The sequence below is a fragment of the Neodiprion pinetum genome, chromosome 4, assembly GCF_021155775.2.
Source record: "Neodiprion pinetum isolate iyNeoPine1 chromosome 4, iyNeoPine1.2, whole genome shotgun sequence".
In the NCBI taxonomy this organism is placed as follows: Eukaryota; Metazoa; Arthropoda; class Insecta; order Hymenoptera; family Diprionidae; genus Neodiprion; species Neodiprion pinetum.
Window position 1 is genome coordinate 37,964,180 of NC_060235.2, and position 17,043 is coordinate 37,981,222.

General features: G+C 34.3%; 1 protein-coding gene and 1 long non-coding RNA gene across 2 annotated transcripts in view; one reads left to right on the plus strand and one right to left on the minus strand.

Moving 5' to 3' along the window:
- Positions 1–17,043, plus strand: part of LOC124217832 (MAP kinase-interacting serine/threonine-protein kinase 1) — a 92,312-nt gene that overhangs the window by 31,888 nt on the left and 43,381 nt on the right. The gene's annotated exons all lie outside the window — the stretch shown is intronic.
- Positions 3,869–5,361, minus strand: LOC124217844 (uncharacterized). The gene is made up of 3 exons (XR_006882924.2): positions 5,211–5,361; positions 4,281–4,731; positions 3,869–4,102 (listed from the first exon to the last, which is right to left on the minus strand). It is a non-coding gene; the product is annotated as an uncharacterized lncRNA (long non-coding RNA).

A 17,043-nucleotide genomic window follows, 5' to 3' on the forward strand; every position in this document is an offset into this window, starting at 1 on the left:
CTGTCTTGAGTCGTGTATGAAAATATTGATAAAATAAGTAACCGGTGACAATTTTTAAATACCGATTGCGAACGCGGTGATGCAAATCTATGTTAAAGTTCGCAGCAAAAAATATCTTTTCTCCGCATCGATTCCCTGTTATGTAATCTTTTCATACCGTCAACTGATTACACTATACACATATATACATATATAGGTATAAAAATGTAACAATTGTTTTGATAACAAAACGCAAAAACAAAAAAAAAAAAAATCAAAAAATCTTGCGATGTGTAGATAAGATTGCCTAAAATTCATCCGCTTCCAGAAGTCTTACAACGACTGATATATCGATTAATTAATTGATGAAGTGTCTGGCAATAAAGTACCTGTGTTATTCTTTTGTTTTATATATATTAAACACACGCATGTATATATTCCAAACGGAACCGTGACATTGAACGTCGAGTCGCGAGTTATCGCGCGTTGAAATTAATTTTTTCCTCTTGTTTTGAAATTAGATAACCGCAGTAGCAGGCAGAAAAACGTAGTGCGTAGAAAGTGAAGCACGTGGCCTTTGCAGAATGGGAGAAGTTACGATGGCGTGGCGAGAGAAAAAAAAAAAAAAAAAAAAACAAAAAAGAAGAAGAAGAGGGAGAGTGGGTAAAAACAAATAGAACAAATTATTTTTATCTCGAAAACCGCCGCTGCGCGGGTGATAAAAAATCTCACGGACTTACGAGTCTGCTTTTATTATGTACAAAAGTAGTATATACGTATATGTATACATATGTTTTATACTCACAGTGACCTTGTGCAAAAAAAATTTGTTGCATAATACAATCGAGTATAAATATGTATTACACACGGATAAACGTCATCCATGCACTCTCAAATTTATCACCTATTTTATGCGTTCATGATCGTGAAAATATTGCGAACGAACGATGAAAATTTATAAAATATATTACAAACATAATACAGTCAACAATTGTAACGATTTTAACAATGTGTTTGTTCAGGTTCTGAAATTCGCTTGGGTATAAAAATATTTTTTTGTAACGTTCATGGTCAAGGGGAAAAAATAAAACGTTTTTATATAACTATCGTTCGAGCTTCGGAATTCAAAATAATTTTTACTAATTGTCGATTAACAAAGATTTGGAAATTGATTTTTAATCGACAAGATTTGAAAATTGAAGAACAGAAAAAACAATGATGTTTATCAAATTAATTATCTACAAGACATAATTATATTCTGGGGGAAAAGAAAAAAAAAAAAAACACGCGAATAATTTAATTACGAAAGAATCGAAACGACGGTTTCATTTTACTTTTTTAATTACTCACGACCATGTTATAGATCTGATATATATATTCGATGTTGATCTATGCTCGCATTCTCTGTATACATAACAACAACATCAACAACAACAACAATAATAATGTAGGTGTATTATACGTAAACGGCAATGAGTCGAAAGAGGTAATCGGAAATTTACTGTTGCGTGCGAGAAAATCCCTTGGAGAGAGACAGAGAGAGAGAGAGAGAGAGAGAGAGAGAGAGAATTTAGCATGTAAAGATGATCGCGGCAAACACGCGTATCAAAACATTAAATTGAACCTTGGCTACGCCCACGCAATACGCGCTCAGTGATAGGCACAACATATGCTTTATAACCCTATCACGCATATAATAAATGGCTAAATGGCGATGTGATTGTAAAATGATATTGCGTGTGGTGGAAAAATTCGTCTCATGCCTCGACGTATTATTTATGTACTTATGTATAGGTATGTATATGGGGGATTCCACGTCAAACCGACCGGTCATCGGCCTGATCCCCCAGGATTTTGATGATCAATAAATTTTTTGGTTCTTTTAGGTCAAAAATGATATATCAGGATTACTCGAAATTTTTCCACCATTTTTTAAAAGTCTGGTGACTCCAAAATGTTCTTTACAGTAAGTATATATTTTTGTAAAATCAGGGACTCGAGAACACATTCCAGGAAAAAAGATTTCTTTGAAAAACAAAAATTAAACAAAATACATATATATATATATATATATATATATAAATATATGTATATATTTCTCATTTTCATCCCTCGTTTCGAATCATGACGAAAAGATGTGTCTTCGAGTTCCTGGTTTTACAATAAAAAATTTTGATCAATTTTAGAAATCTACGTCTCACTTCTCACTCACAAAATCATTTTAACAAAGTAGCGGAAAAATTTGAAAAAATTAAAGGTTTCATTTTTGACCCAAAAGAAAGAATACGTTTATTGGTCATTAAAATCACAGGGAGCCAGACCGATGACCCGTTCGTTTGACGTGGAATGCCCCATATATGTATACGATATTACAGACTTACCTTGAGAAATAAAATATTGAATACATAGAGTAGAACGAAAGAATATTTGTATAATGTATAAATATATTGTGAAAAACGTTCGACTTAGCTTCGTCTATTTCTTTTACATCACAGATATATATTTATTTATGTGTCTATTTACACTTGACTATATTATATGTAACACGTACGCTTGCCGAGTGTTACAGAAATGTTTATTTTCTCTTTCGGCTCGGACTTTATGTATAAACTTTTTTTTTTCTTTTTATTGTTTTTATTTTTCCCCTTGAAATTGGCAAAATTTTGTCCTTGTAATTATTTTCACCGACGTTTGCGGAAACGCCGTGCAATAATTTGTAGTTTTTTGTTTTTTTTTACGTACCTGTAAAATTATTACACGAACTCACGTTACACGCAGAACGTGGCTGAAAAATATTTTCTCCCTTCCTTTTTTTCCCTACAAATCGTTGCGAATTCTAACGTAGTCGGTAATAATAAAACAAGCTCGAAAGAACTTGGCGGAATAAAATTGAAATGCGCAAGGATTTTGGATTCTTCTTTTCACCTTTTTCGATCTTTAAAGTATATTATAAATATCATTGTATAAAACGACGGTGGCGCTTTAAAAACAATTAAATACTATTGCCCTAAATTATATAACACGTTATTATATGTGTATTAATATAACAATCAACATGTCAGTGCAGAATACCTTGAATAATTGAAATTGCTTACCTGCGCCGCAGAGTAAATAAGAATATGTTTAACCCGGTGAAATTGGAATTTCTTTTACATGTATACATGTGTATTTATTTTCATACGTGACGAGTACATGTACATGTAACACGCGCAATTGTAAGTTTTTTTTTTTTTTTTTTTTCGCTCGGAACAAAGTTGGAAAAAAGTCCAAACCACTGCTGTAAAGACAAGTCTTTCTTTCTTTTCAATTTCTAGAAAAAAAAGCAACAATCTTTCATCGTATTTTTGAAATTCAATTTAGCGAAGCTGGAGACGCACCAGCAGCTGCAGCCTAGAGACAAATCATTCCGGAAAAAGACTCTGAAAATCGGTTCCTCTTGTTACGTACTGGATGGGTATATTTAAGCTCGAGATATTTGAACTCGGGAAAGTTTTCCTCAATCCGTGAGCTTTCGGTGTCATCCGATATCCTTGAGTGTTCTTTCACCCTCCCGCTACTCGCTGCTGGTACATCATCCGACACCGGGGTAGATTTCCTTTTTATTGAAAAACCAAACCGAATAAAAGCATAAAGACGACTCAGAAGGCAGCGAAATTTTCACGAAGATCTCTTTCTTTTTTTCTACCGATCGAATCAAAAGCTCGCCTCTTTTGGCGGATTGAACAATGCTTGAAAAAAGTTAGTATGAGATACAATTTGGTCTTTTAATATGTGAAGTAAGGGTACGAAATTATTTCGATGACGTGAAAAGTAAGAAAGAAAAAATTTATATATTTATATATTTTTGTAATAATATTTTCTTTTCGTAACTTTGTTGTACAATAAAAATTATTTTTAATACGTCGAGTTTAATATTATCAATATTACGGGTAGGAAGAAAAGGTTTCGTTAAGTGTAAAAAAATTACTTGAACATATTTAATATCAGGATTAAGATTTCGTTTTAGTTTCTTCGTTCATTTTTTCTTGCTGCTTCATCATTTTCCTTTTTTCTTCTCTCTTCCATTTACAGTATAAGCCGATTGTATCCACTCAAACGAGCTATAGAAACGACAGAATTGTTGCTGAAAAAAGGAAATAAAAACTTGATAAAAACAAAAAACTATTGAGGCCAAAGTTGAGTTACGGATGAAAAAAAAATTACCGATTACGGAGCTTCAAGAAATTCAAATTTTGGTTTTTCACCTTATTTTTTTGGTCTTTGCAGGTGGAAAAATAAAGATATAATCTTGTTTTACTTACTTTTCAAATCTGTATGTGTTACGGAATAGGAGGGGTAGAATTTCGGCAAATCGTTAGTATTTATTTATTTATTTTTTTTTTATTTTTTTTTTTTTTTTACAAACCCACAAAAGATATAATTTCAATAGCAATCATACAACTTGACAAGATCCTCAGAAAAGTATCTCTCTCATAAAAATAAATCTTATTATTCGGAATTTCTTCTTCTTCTTCTTCTTCTTCCGTCCCTCATTACGCGACGATTGAGGCGGATTATGAACCTTTATCTTTCTTCTTCCCTACTCGACTTTCAACAAGATGTTCAGCATACCAATTATGACGGGATTTCAAGCTTGTGGTTAAAAAATGGTAATTTCTCTGCTTGAATGTAATATCTATACGTATTATAAGTATTACGACGGCGAATAAACCAGAATGAGTCATCGGCTGCAGATTCTTTTGGTCGGTTTATCTGTAGAATATAAATTATTTACTTTTTAATCTCGTTTGTTTCGATTTTTTTTTTTTTTTTTTTTTTTTTGTTCTCCTTTTTTTCTACAAAAGTACAACTAGAACGTGACCGTGCATCGGCATCATCGTAATAATAATCACAATAATTCCTCCACTCCCCCTGGGATAACCGACTTGACACGTTTCTCTCTCTCTCTCTCTCTCTCTCTCTCTCTCTCTCTCTCTCTCTCTCTCTCTCTCTCTTTCCCTGTAAAGTTTTTTTTTTTTTTTTTTTATTTTTTATCTCCCAAGTGACAAAAACTTCCCACCTTGACCAACAAATAAATTGCGTCTCCGCCTGTGTGGAAAATTCGCAAATAATTATCATACCTATATGGATATGCAGCGAAAGAGAAAGGAGCTTGAATCTACGTATGCCGGTCGTACAGGTTACGAGTTTTACAGGCACGCGGGAGATGGGGAAGGATCTCGGTCTCTTACTTTATGAATAAAGTCAAGGTTCTCGATCCGCGTCGTTGCGCTGCCAGTTGATAAAGAATTCCGACAATTATTAGGTACGGATAAACTATGAAGTGCCGAAATTTTCATTTTACTTTTCAGATCTCTGAGCTTCGTCGTTTAGAAGGAACGAATTTCTTGCATCGAATTTCCAGCACGTATAATAATTTCATTCGAAAAACATTTTAAAACCTAGATTTTTATTTTTATTCAGTTTTTTTTTTTTTTTTTTTTTTAATAAAAAAAAGTCTTAACTTTCCGAACATTAAACTATACCCATTTTCGGATAGAATTTTGTATTATATGTTCGGGATGATCGGAATCTTTTTAATACAATAAACACGTCGCGTCAAGTCCGTTTAAACGCGTAGAAAGATTTGAAAATGGAAGTATTACAATATCGAATCCATTTTACAGAATTTCAACGTATTGTAGGCAGTCAAAATATAGGCGTGTGAAAATTGCAGAAATGATAGGCGCAAGAAAAACAAAACATCAAATTGCAATAATTGTAAAGATTGTAAATTTTTAGCCGTTCTACGTTTTGACTTTTGTATACTTCGAGTTTTTCCATTTTTGAAAATTTTACGAAATAGAATTTCGCTTCTTTGATGATTCGATATTGTTCACTATCAATTTTCCGATCTTTCTGTATTATGTAGGATAATTTTATTTTTTTTTTTTTTCACACGATACAAAGTGCTCAAAATTCGAAAACAAAAACTCTACAGAAAACTGACAACGACCGTGTTTTTCACGAATATTAATTAAGGCTTAGAGGTTTTTCCGGACTTAATTACACGCCTGAGAACCTTGTATCAGAAGTATAACCACATCGGAACTTCCCACTTGCGGAATGATCGATCGGTGTTTCTAAGCGCAAAAAATCAAAAACACGTTTCGGATCACATAATTCACGGTTAATAGCTCGTCGATACGAGCCGTTTCTTGTACATGCCAATATTGTCTCAGGATCACGTGCATTAACAGATAAATACATAATGAACGAGAAGGTGGAGGAGGAGGAGGAGGAGGAGGAGGAGGAAGGAGGAAGGAAGGAACGAACGACGCAGTAGTCGCGCCTTGATTCGAGTCGTTGATCACCAGGCAACCTTTTGGCCATTCAAAAACGAGGAGTACGGTAGTTTTAGTCTCTGTAAGAACGGCGATTAGTCATACACGGTTTTTGCTGCGGTGTAATAATATAAATGGAATCGTTAGCTATTTATATATATATATACACATATAATTGGTTAACGATTCCATTTATACATACGTGTATATATATATATATTTTTTTTCTCTCGCCCTAGTTTTACCTTAATTTTGATAACAAAAAAACAACTCCCTAATATAATCAGATTTTTATCTCAACTGTAACTCGTGCCGGTAAGAGAGACGACTTCCCAATTTAAAATAAACGTATTTCGTACGTATAATAATAATCAACGTATATTTTATTTTAAGGGTAATAATGTTTTAAAAAATCTTTAACCGCAAGGTTTTAGTGGGCATTGGTGCTACAATCCGAGAAAAAATTCACATCATCGTATCTGCTAATATCCACGAATTGCACATCCTCGAAATCTGACTTTTTTCCATTTAGAATGGAAATTTAAAATAAAGGCACGGCTTAGAGTAGAGATAGACTGAAAAAATTTAAGAATTGTTTTTAAATTATTTAAAGTTGAACTGGGGGACGGTACGGAAACAAGTGTGTATACGTTATAAAGATTTGAAACATTTTGTATTATTGTTAATATTATTACAGTTTTCTTTTTCAATTGAAATTTATTTTAAATCAGGTTCAAGTTCGTGAATTTGACGGAATAATATAATATGAAGATGAAAATTTCAGTCAGTTTAGTTATGTCGAAGAAACGTTCGCCGAAAGAAAACTATTACTTGATTACCTCTCAATTATAACTAATTTGAGGCTTATTTTTCTTTTACATGCATGCTTGTAATTAATTTTTTGCCGATCATGCAATCTAGCCAATCGTTTTGTCAACGTTTTTGTCCGTAAAACGTTTGGTTTTCTCAATTACATATATTCCAACAAAATTTCTAAATCCAAATAATCAGTGTCAGGTTAAAAATCCAAGAAATTTGTCAAAACGCATAAAATCTATTTTGATAATATAATGTATCGAAAGGTCACGAAATTGATGTGTAAAGAAAATGCTGAGACTTTGGTTTCTGTATTCTTCCCGTATTTCAAGCTTTTTCATTAATCGCGTTATATTTCGATCTTTGTCGTTATTTCATAATTGACTTTTGTTTCAAATAATTTCATTCAGAACGTGAAAGGTTACTGCTCTCTGTTTTATTATTTTTTTAAAAATCTTCACTCTACTCCTCATCGTATCTTTTTTTTTTTTTTCTTCTTTACTTTTGGAGCGTTATAATCACAAAATCTCAAAGAATAATGTAGAACTTATCCATTATCATAGAAACAATGACATCAAACTCGTCTCCGTAATTATCACACATGTAGCATTTTCGAGTCAATTTGTTTTTCGATTATCTGATTTTATTTTTCTTCTTTATTCGGCTTTCTTTATACTTACACAGAAGGATGAACACGGTCGATGGTTTCACACTGCCTGGGTCAGGAAAGTTCATTGGCTCTTTTTCAGGCGTTCTATCCTACCGGGTCGCCTCTCTTGCGAGCGAGGAAATCAGCCATTGCAGTTATTTCATTTTTATGCCTACGTAATATTATAAATTGACGAGAGGGTTCGAGTATAATTGCTAACATTCAAAGAAAAACATTCAACGAAAAGAGAGGGAGAGAGAAAAAAAAATTCAACCCTTTCGAAATTCATTTTACTTTGAAGTAGATCGTCAACGACTGACTGAATAAATTTTCTAATGGAAGATGTATGAAAATTTGAATAGAATTGAAGAAAAAAAATTTAAAAAAAACACTGTTTTTCAATTTAATTCTCACATAAATTCATGATAACACTGGCAGAAAAGCGAAGATGTGGAATCGTACGTACCGACTTTAAAAAACAAGATTACGACGTAAATTACCCTAAATTGATCGCGTATAGATCATTGTGTACAATAAGAAAAATTTCATTTGTTACAGTGACTAGAAAAATTGAGTAAAACAGGTATCGTTAAAAAATCTGTTTGAATATTGTTGGAATTAGGAAAAACGAGGTACGCCTAACCATTTTGAAAATTTCTCTCAGTGTACGAAAAGAAGAAGAGAACGTGAATTACTCGATGTTTAAATTAATTATACTAACAGCGTATAAAATTAATCGTCGGGAATAATTTGAATTAACGAATTATCGTACACGAACTTATTACTTATACATGCTAAAATTTCTTCATCCGTTATAAAATCGAATAAAATTAATTGAAATTGCTGTCCCATTATTGTATACATCCGATAATTAATCAGCCTGTAACTCTTACGCGTCGATCTTTATAACGATTCACGATGCGTGCACATTGCATGCATTCATGCATGTAAAACCGATCCACTCTCACACTGCCTCGGCATTCAGGCTTCAGTTTGTATGCGTGTGTGTGTGTGTGTGTGTGTGTATATATCTCCGCATAGGTCAAAAACCTTATAAAACACGGGGACTGTTACGGACACGTCGTGGCCCGTCCCATCATGCTGTCACTGCGCATTCATCGCCGACACAGTTTTATAAAATCGTCGCATACTCTTCGTCTTTTTCTTATTTTTTTTTTTCTCATTTCTCATTTCTTGTCCCCGATCGCTGCATCGGCAGTTTTCTATCGCAAAACGTCGAACCATGCGTTATAAATTGTACAGCGTGAAAAGATTTTCCGGAGTCATCGTCCTCGTTACTCCCGACGTCGATAATAATTATTGCAAAACACAACGGTGTGAAGAATGTTCGTGAAAAATTCACTGGCAGAAAAATTTGGAGGTAAGATAAAATACAATAGGAATATAATACGCATTGCGATGATGAATTGTGTTGTACAGTATAAATGGATTGAAATTGGTTCGTCATATTTAACGTAGGCGTCACATGTATCTATACTTACATCGAATGAAATTAATTTCATCCGCGTGGCCTGAAAACCTTGGCGACAAAAATGCAAAAGTTTCTAATTCTAGAAGATATATGTAAAATTTATTACCCGGGGATAAAAATTATTCGAAGATTATCCTGCATAATTACATATATATATATTTACATGCACCCGTTTTCGTTTTATCATATTTATTTACAAATACACGCATATACGTTATGTAACTGATAATACGGACGAAACAACAATCGTAATATATTTAGCGACTAGAAGGAGTGAAGGGCGGGGGAGGGCAGCGCAAAAAATAAAAAATATTAACCTCATTGTGCGTTGTTTAAATTATGCTTATTGTAAATTAATGTACCGTACGTTTTTTCCAATCAACTAGCGAATCAATTCTAATATGAAAAATATTACCCCTCGAGAATTTTTTCTCTGTGTGTAATAATGTAAAGGATAATAATAATAATAATAACAATAATAACAATCATTTGTAAAGTTTGCACAAACACATATATAATATGCATGCTCTAATTCCAATTTCTGTTTATAATAATTACATTTTTTATTTACTCTATCTCTCTCTCTCTTTGCTGCTGAACGACCTCTAATTTTTATCGCTCTTTGAAGAAAAATTTTAATTGAAGGAAAAAAAAAAAAACACCGTCACGTATTTTCTTAATATATTATAGAATAAACGATATTATACGATGACTATTATACGACAGCTGTACAAATACGCGCGCGTGTGTGTGTGTGTATATATGCATATAAATAGATATAACAGTTCCTGTTCCGCCCTTGGAAATGTTTGTTTTCGAGCGTTGGTTTGAATAACAAAAATTTACGAAACCGACAAAAAAAAAAAAAAGAAGGAAAAATGGGAGAAAAAGAAATGAAATTAATAGAGAAAAAGAGAGAAAAAACCACGACCAAGAGTAGACGCGTGTACGTTTTGTATTTGAAGTGAAAAAAAAAAGAAAGGAAAAAAAAAGCAACACGTGATTACATGTTACAGCGTTGATTGGCCGAAGACACACGTGATGACTAATAGAAAGTCTCCGCGTCTAGTCGGCGATATTTGAACGCAATCTGATTGGCCGATGAAACGTCGCGCGTCTGTGACGCCTGATACGTACTTTATACCTATATGTATATATGCGTGTAGGTAATATTTATAATATATGTATATATACTCGTCGTCGAAACGCTAATAGGTATGCATATAGTGTGTTGATACTTACACTGCAAACACACACGGAGAGACGCACATCGAGTTTGCTGTTATTCCGCGGTTACTGCGTTTGCAGGCTGCGAATTAATGCTGTAACATGTGTTAGTGTGTGTTGAAAAAAAAATGTATATATATATTATATACACATATTATAATGTATTATTTTTTTCACCGTGGAATCCCGTAAAAATTTCGTTCAGGTTTAATGAAAGATTCTGTGAAAAGTTGAGCGCGTTCTACGTTACGTGGAAGATCGAGATCGATCGATTGTTAGCTTTTTTCGAATTTATTTATTTTTTTTTTTTGAATTTGAATTTGCGAGGAAACACGTTGTAGCCCTGCGATTATCGTTTCTTTCTTGAAATTTATATTGAACCGAAAAATATAGATTCGTAACACGACGATATATCGACCGAGAATCTTATTCTCCTAAATTAAAAATTCATATTGCATTATTACTATTTTATCGGATTCAATTAATAATGAGAAAGTCGTCGGATAAACTTATGAAACGTCAACTGGAGACTTGATGTTACTTGATGTTAGCGTGGGTCGTATTTGTGACGTGAATTGATATGACCGTTGTAAAAGCAATGAAAAAAAAAAACAAGACAGGTTTTATTCACGATACTACACGAATTTTAAAAATATGTATAAAAGTGAAAAATCAACCGAGCGCGAATCTTTGGATGGTAGAATCTTTTTTTTTTTTTTTTTTTTTTATCCAAACCTAAATAAACTTTTCAGTGGATGCCATAGTGGAAAATCGCAAATTAATTTTTTCTGCAACAATTTAGAATAATTATATCATTACAATGTATAAAATTGAGGTGAATTAGAAAAATCAACTGTAGATGATCATTTACGTACAAGGGATCAAAACAGTCGATTCGCGATTTAATCTCGGATTTGTTTATTCATTATACGTTTATCGCCGTATGCTCCATAATTGTGGCATTATGTAACGAGAAGATCATTGAAGAAGGAGAAAAAGACGGAGGGGAGGAGTTTCGAGTGGTAGGATATTAACTGGTAGGAAATCAACAAAATATAGAATTAGAAAATAACTTTTGAAATCGTAGATTTATCATAGCATGATAGGAGCCTTCTTTTTAGAGCTTTCAATTCCGTACAAAAAATATGTATAGTATGCAAATTTCCTATACGACGCGTCGTTAGCCAGTTATAAAAATCTGAAAGAGAAAAAATCATTTTTCCCATGTTATTCTTCTGAGAAATAGAAAAGTACGATGCGGAACCTTTTAATGTTAATATTAAGAGCTCAGATTTTAACAGGCGTATTTTTATACCGAAAAATGGAACTTTTGAACCTGCTCTGAGATAAATTTTTAGTTCCGTTTCCCGCTCAGTCCTCGACTATTTTCGTTTTTTACCACAATCGAAAAATATTGTTCCAGGTAAAAAATGATAATTAGTTCCCTAGCCGTTACCGGAAAGTCTGGTATCCGTTACTATTCTTTCTCATTACGATCGCCGTTGCTATATTTTCATCCAACTGTTGCGAAAATTTAACGCTCGTGCAACGATAAATTGACGTTAAAGCCTTGTTTAACTAAAAAAGTAGAGTAAACCGAACAAGCTGATTTTGCGTTGCAATAACCAAAAAAGGATCGACGATATCGCAAAATGGTTACGCGTACCTCGTTTTTCCTAATTCCAACAATATTCAAACAGTTTTTTTAACGATACTTGTTCTACTGAATTTTTCTAGTTACCGTAATAAATGAGATTTTTCTCAGTGTGTTTGGAGATTGAACAGAATTTAAAAAAATTTTTTTTAACCCTAATATATATATACGTATATATGGGCTATTCCGCGTCAACCGGATCAGTCATCTCTCAGATATTTTTTTAATTTGGCATGTGGATTGTGTAAGGGGAGTTAGATTTTTGTGCCAAAGCGCGAATCTCATAATGCAAAATTCGATTTTTTATTAACAATAACAAATTAGACTCCCATTTTTTTCAAAAATTCATAACTTCGGCAACAAATTAGATACAATTTTTTTTTTTTTTTCAAATTACGCGGAAAGCTCCATAGAATTTAAAAAAAAATACGAAATGGTAAAAAAAAGTTGTTATCAATTGTTTATTTAACAATTAATTTTTCAAAGATTTTTAAAACAGTGACCGACACGATCAAAAAATTTTTTTAAAATTCTGACATGTTCCTTGAACTGTACTACAACCTGTGAATTAATTCCAGAGGGGTGTTTTTCTTCGTTTTCGAGTAAAAAATCATTAAAGGTGTCGATGCGCATGAAATTGCGGCGCGTCGAGTCTCTACGTAATGGCGGGCGGCCGGTTGCCGTCCACCGCTACCCCGCGGCGGCGTCGCGGCGTTATTTTAGAGTCATTTTCACGATGTAGGACATGATTGAAAAATCTGAAAAAAATACTGTACCTTCACAAGGCCTGCTCAAAGCGATAAGTGAAGTTTCAAGAATGTGTTTTTCACCGTTTTTTTATTACAGAGATTCAAAATAACAGTTACGCACCATGAGAGTGCACATAAATGATAATAATTACATAACTTGCTACTTATTTTAGTACTTATAATCACCCCCGAAGATATGTGGAAGCTGCGAAATGAACGCACTTACAATTATATATTTCATACAAATAAATCGCTTATTCTATGGATACAATCTATTAATCTTTGATCAAACTGGGCATTAAACTTAGAAATGTGAGCAAAGGTTTTCGTCATAACTTACATGGCTATCTTAGCGCATAGATTTACGGGTAAATGACTCATCAGAGGAAGAGTAAACCCTACATTCTACAGTTTTTATAGATAGAGGTAAAAATGAATGGAATCGTCGAGTGCCTTCAACCGTTATTGCTTGGTTCAATCGCGGCTTCAATAATTTTTCATGTTCTTCGTGTTCGCTGTTGCTGCAGAAGTCAAATGCGATATTTTTTAATGCACTCACACTCCATTCGAATAATTGCCTTGGAGTCAAAATAAGATTTTCATTGGGCCGCTGTAGGCTTGCACGTGCAGCAAATCTTTTCACAGTTCCACCAATGCCATCACATGGACTTTTTCCATGTGACGTTGCAAAGAAATGCCATTCAGCCTCGACATTGAAGTCGTCAAAATGATGAGTCAAATTAATGAAGTTGCTTTTATTTTTATATTGTGCACTAGCACCGTCAGTAAAATAAATCATTTTCTTGATAACTTCACTACCGAAGAACTCAAAAAGCTTACCGATTAGTTTCTTCTGAAACAGATGGACCGCGACTGTATTATGTTGTAGATTTTCTGATATGATAACGAAGCTTTTATGCTTTAAGTCCTCATTTTCAACATAATACACAACAAAAGGATGGATGGTAGCTTGATTGTTATTCCAGTGGAAGCTTTGAATTTCATCTTGAACAACAAATGCATAGTTTTCAGCAAAGTCACCCAAAACTAAGAACTCCCCTGGTTGTAGACGATGTTTTCTGTCTTTCAAATATGCACTTTGCTGTTTAGCAATGAAATCATGTTTCTTGAGGGCTATCGTCTGTTCCTTTAGCGTCTCGAGGAACGTTTCCGTTTCTTGCGTGATCGTTTCTAAAACAGATCGATCCGTATGAGTCCACCGTTTGTAGCTAATACTTTCTACGAAATTATCGTCGAATAAACTTTCCATTTCGTGTGTAACCATATCAAAACTTGGACAACTACTACAATCACCGAGATAGCACAAAGGATTTGGAGAGTCACACGATATCTGTTTTATCAAATCGTGGTACGTTCTTTTGAATGTCTGACAAATTGAGCTAACCGCCACCAACATAAGTTTCACATTCTGGTGAATTTTGCAAACACAAACTGTATGTGTTCCTGTTGGTCCAGCTAAAATACACTGCTTTGGGCGGAGTTCCGCGAATTTTGTAAATCCAATTTTATCATTCGGATGCTGTTGCTTGAACGCGGCGTAAGCTTCCTTCAGATCACACAAAACAAGTCGTTTTTGGACTTGATGTTTTGAACCATCCACATCGCGAAGAGTGACAAAATCTTTCTGACCAGGCATGATCCGACTTATTTCATCAGAACAGTAAAATTCCACTACATGAGAGACAACATCATCACAAAGAGTGCGAGATGGTCTTGGATCTGGGGAGGATCCAAATCCACGCTCACTTTGCAATATTTTAGCTTTACGAGCCATTCTATATGAACAATCAAATTGTAACTCCAATTCTCTGATGGACCAACTACGAGGAGTCATTGTGAGATATTTAATTTTGTCCGCGACACACTTCGCGTTGATAAACAATTCTTTCACATCACACAACAATTCTTGCCCGATATCATTCTCAAGAAACATTTCCACACTGCTCTGTTCACTAATTGGTGAAGGTGAAACAAGATCGTCACCACTCGCATAATTATGATTCATATCACTTACCTCGTTTTTATCAGATGGAGTAATTGTGTTGCATTTGTACAATTTTATTCGACAATCCATGCACACATATTCTCCTAGGTCCGGAAACTTTTTCCGTAATGCTGGTGTCACTGGCTTTACCAAATTTCGCACCCAATTATGGCCAACTCTTTGGAAAGGATTACAGCACCGTTTCACATCTGTTGTAGACATTGCTTTCAGAAATGAATTACTTGTGTGAAGAATGAGACGATGTATTGCACTGATCGCTACACTGGTATTCGATTGAATGTTATGCATTTTGAAATGCTCGAAATTTATACTCGTTCAGAATAGTGCTTCACCCACCCAACAACTCTTCTGATTGGTTGAATTCCACCAATGGGGCTAACATAATGAAGGTGCATTTCAATGTACCTGACTTTAGCCAAATGACCCCTTCGCGGAATCGAGGTGGTGACCCGGACTACCTGGATAATGAAGGATTTAGGTGACGCATGCACAGGTGGACGTATTCCATATCCTGGAATATAGTGCTTCACCCACCCAACGACTCTTCTAATTGCTTGAATTCCACCAATGGGGCTAACATAATGCAGGTGCAATTCAATGTACCTGACTTTAGCCAAATGACCCCTTCGCGGAATCGAGGTGGTGACCCTACCTGGACTACCTGGATAGTGAAGGATTTAGGTGACGCATGCACAGGTGCAGGTATTCCATATCCTGGAACAACACTTGACCTGTGTTCGTAATTCATGTTTGAATCATAATGCGTCATAACAAATTTCGAATCTCTGTAATAAAAAAACGGTGAAAAACACATTCTTGAAACTTCACTTATCGCTTTGAGCAGGCCTTGTGAAGGTACAGTATTTTTTTCAGATTTTTCAATCATGTCCTACATCGTGAAAATGACTCTAAAATAACGCCGCGACGCCGCCGCGGGGTAGCGGTGGACGGCAACCGGCCGCCCGCCATTACGTAGAGACTCGACGCGCCGCAATTTCATGCGCATCGACACCTTTAATGATTTTTTACTCGAAAACGAAGAAAAACACCCCTCTGGAATTAATTCACAGGTTGTAGTACAGTTCAAGGAACATGTCAGAATTTTAAAAAAATTTTTTGATCGTGTCGGTCACTGTTTTAAAAATCTTTGAAAAATTAATTGTTAAATAAACAATTGATAACAACTTTTTTTTACCATTTCGTATTTTTTTTTAAATTCTATGGAGCTTTCCGCGTAATTTGAAAAAAAAAAAAAAATTGTATCTAATTTGTTGCCGAAGTTATGAATTTTTGAAAAAAATGGGAGTCTAATTTGTTATTGTTAATAAAAAATCGAATTTTGCATTATGAGATTCGCGCTTTGGCACAAAAATCTAACTCCCCTTACACAATCCACATGCCAAATTAAAAAAATATCTGAGAGATGACTGATCCGGTTGACGCGGAATAGCCCATATACATATCGATGTATTTACAATTACACACTTACGTACATCGGATCTGTGATTCGCCTTCGATCGGAAACGACGACGACCTTCAAATTTTCGTCGACACGTGTCGTCGGGGCAAAGATTTCGCATTCCGCGATTCGGATCTTGCGCGGTGGCCTTATTTGTTTATTTTTAATTTTTTTGTCGGTATTTTTCGGTTTTTTTCTTCTTCTTTTTCTTTACAAATCTTCATTACCGTCAAATCGGTGCGCAACGAAAAGGCAACGCAACTCGAGAAGACGCCCGTTTATGATACTAGACGTATCTGAAAGATTCCACCTCTGCACAATCGTGCCAATCTACCACGCACCTAAATATATAATCTTTACAAAAATTGGTTATATATTACGTATGTATACGTATTTATTTTCACGCCGCGGATCAAGGCCAGTAGTATTTAAATCTCTCTCCCGGAATTTATTGTCCCATGATATATATAATGTATATATATATATATATATTGCTTTATTTATAAATATATATATATCTATTTATTATACCGCGATTTTCGCGATTCAAACCAGCTCAAAGACATCGTGCGTTCGTCACGTGCTTTTCCCCTCATAATCGCTACCCTGCCGCTTAAATTTAAATCGTACATTTAAATGTAAGGGTTTTTTTATTTACCAATTTGAATT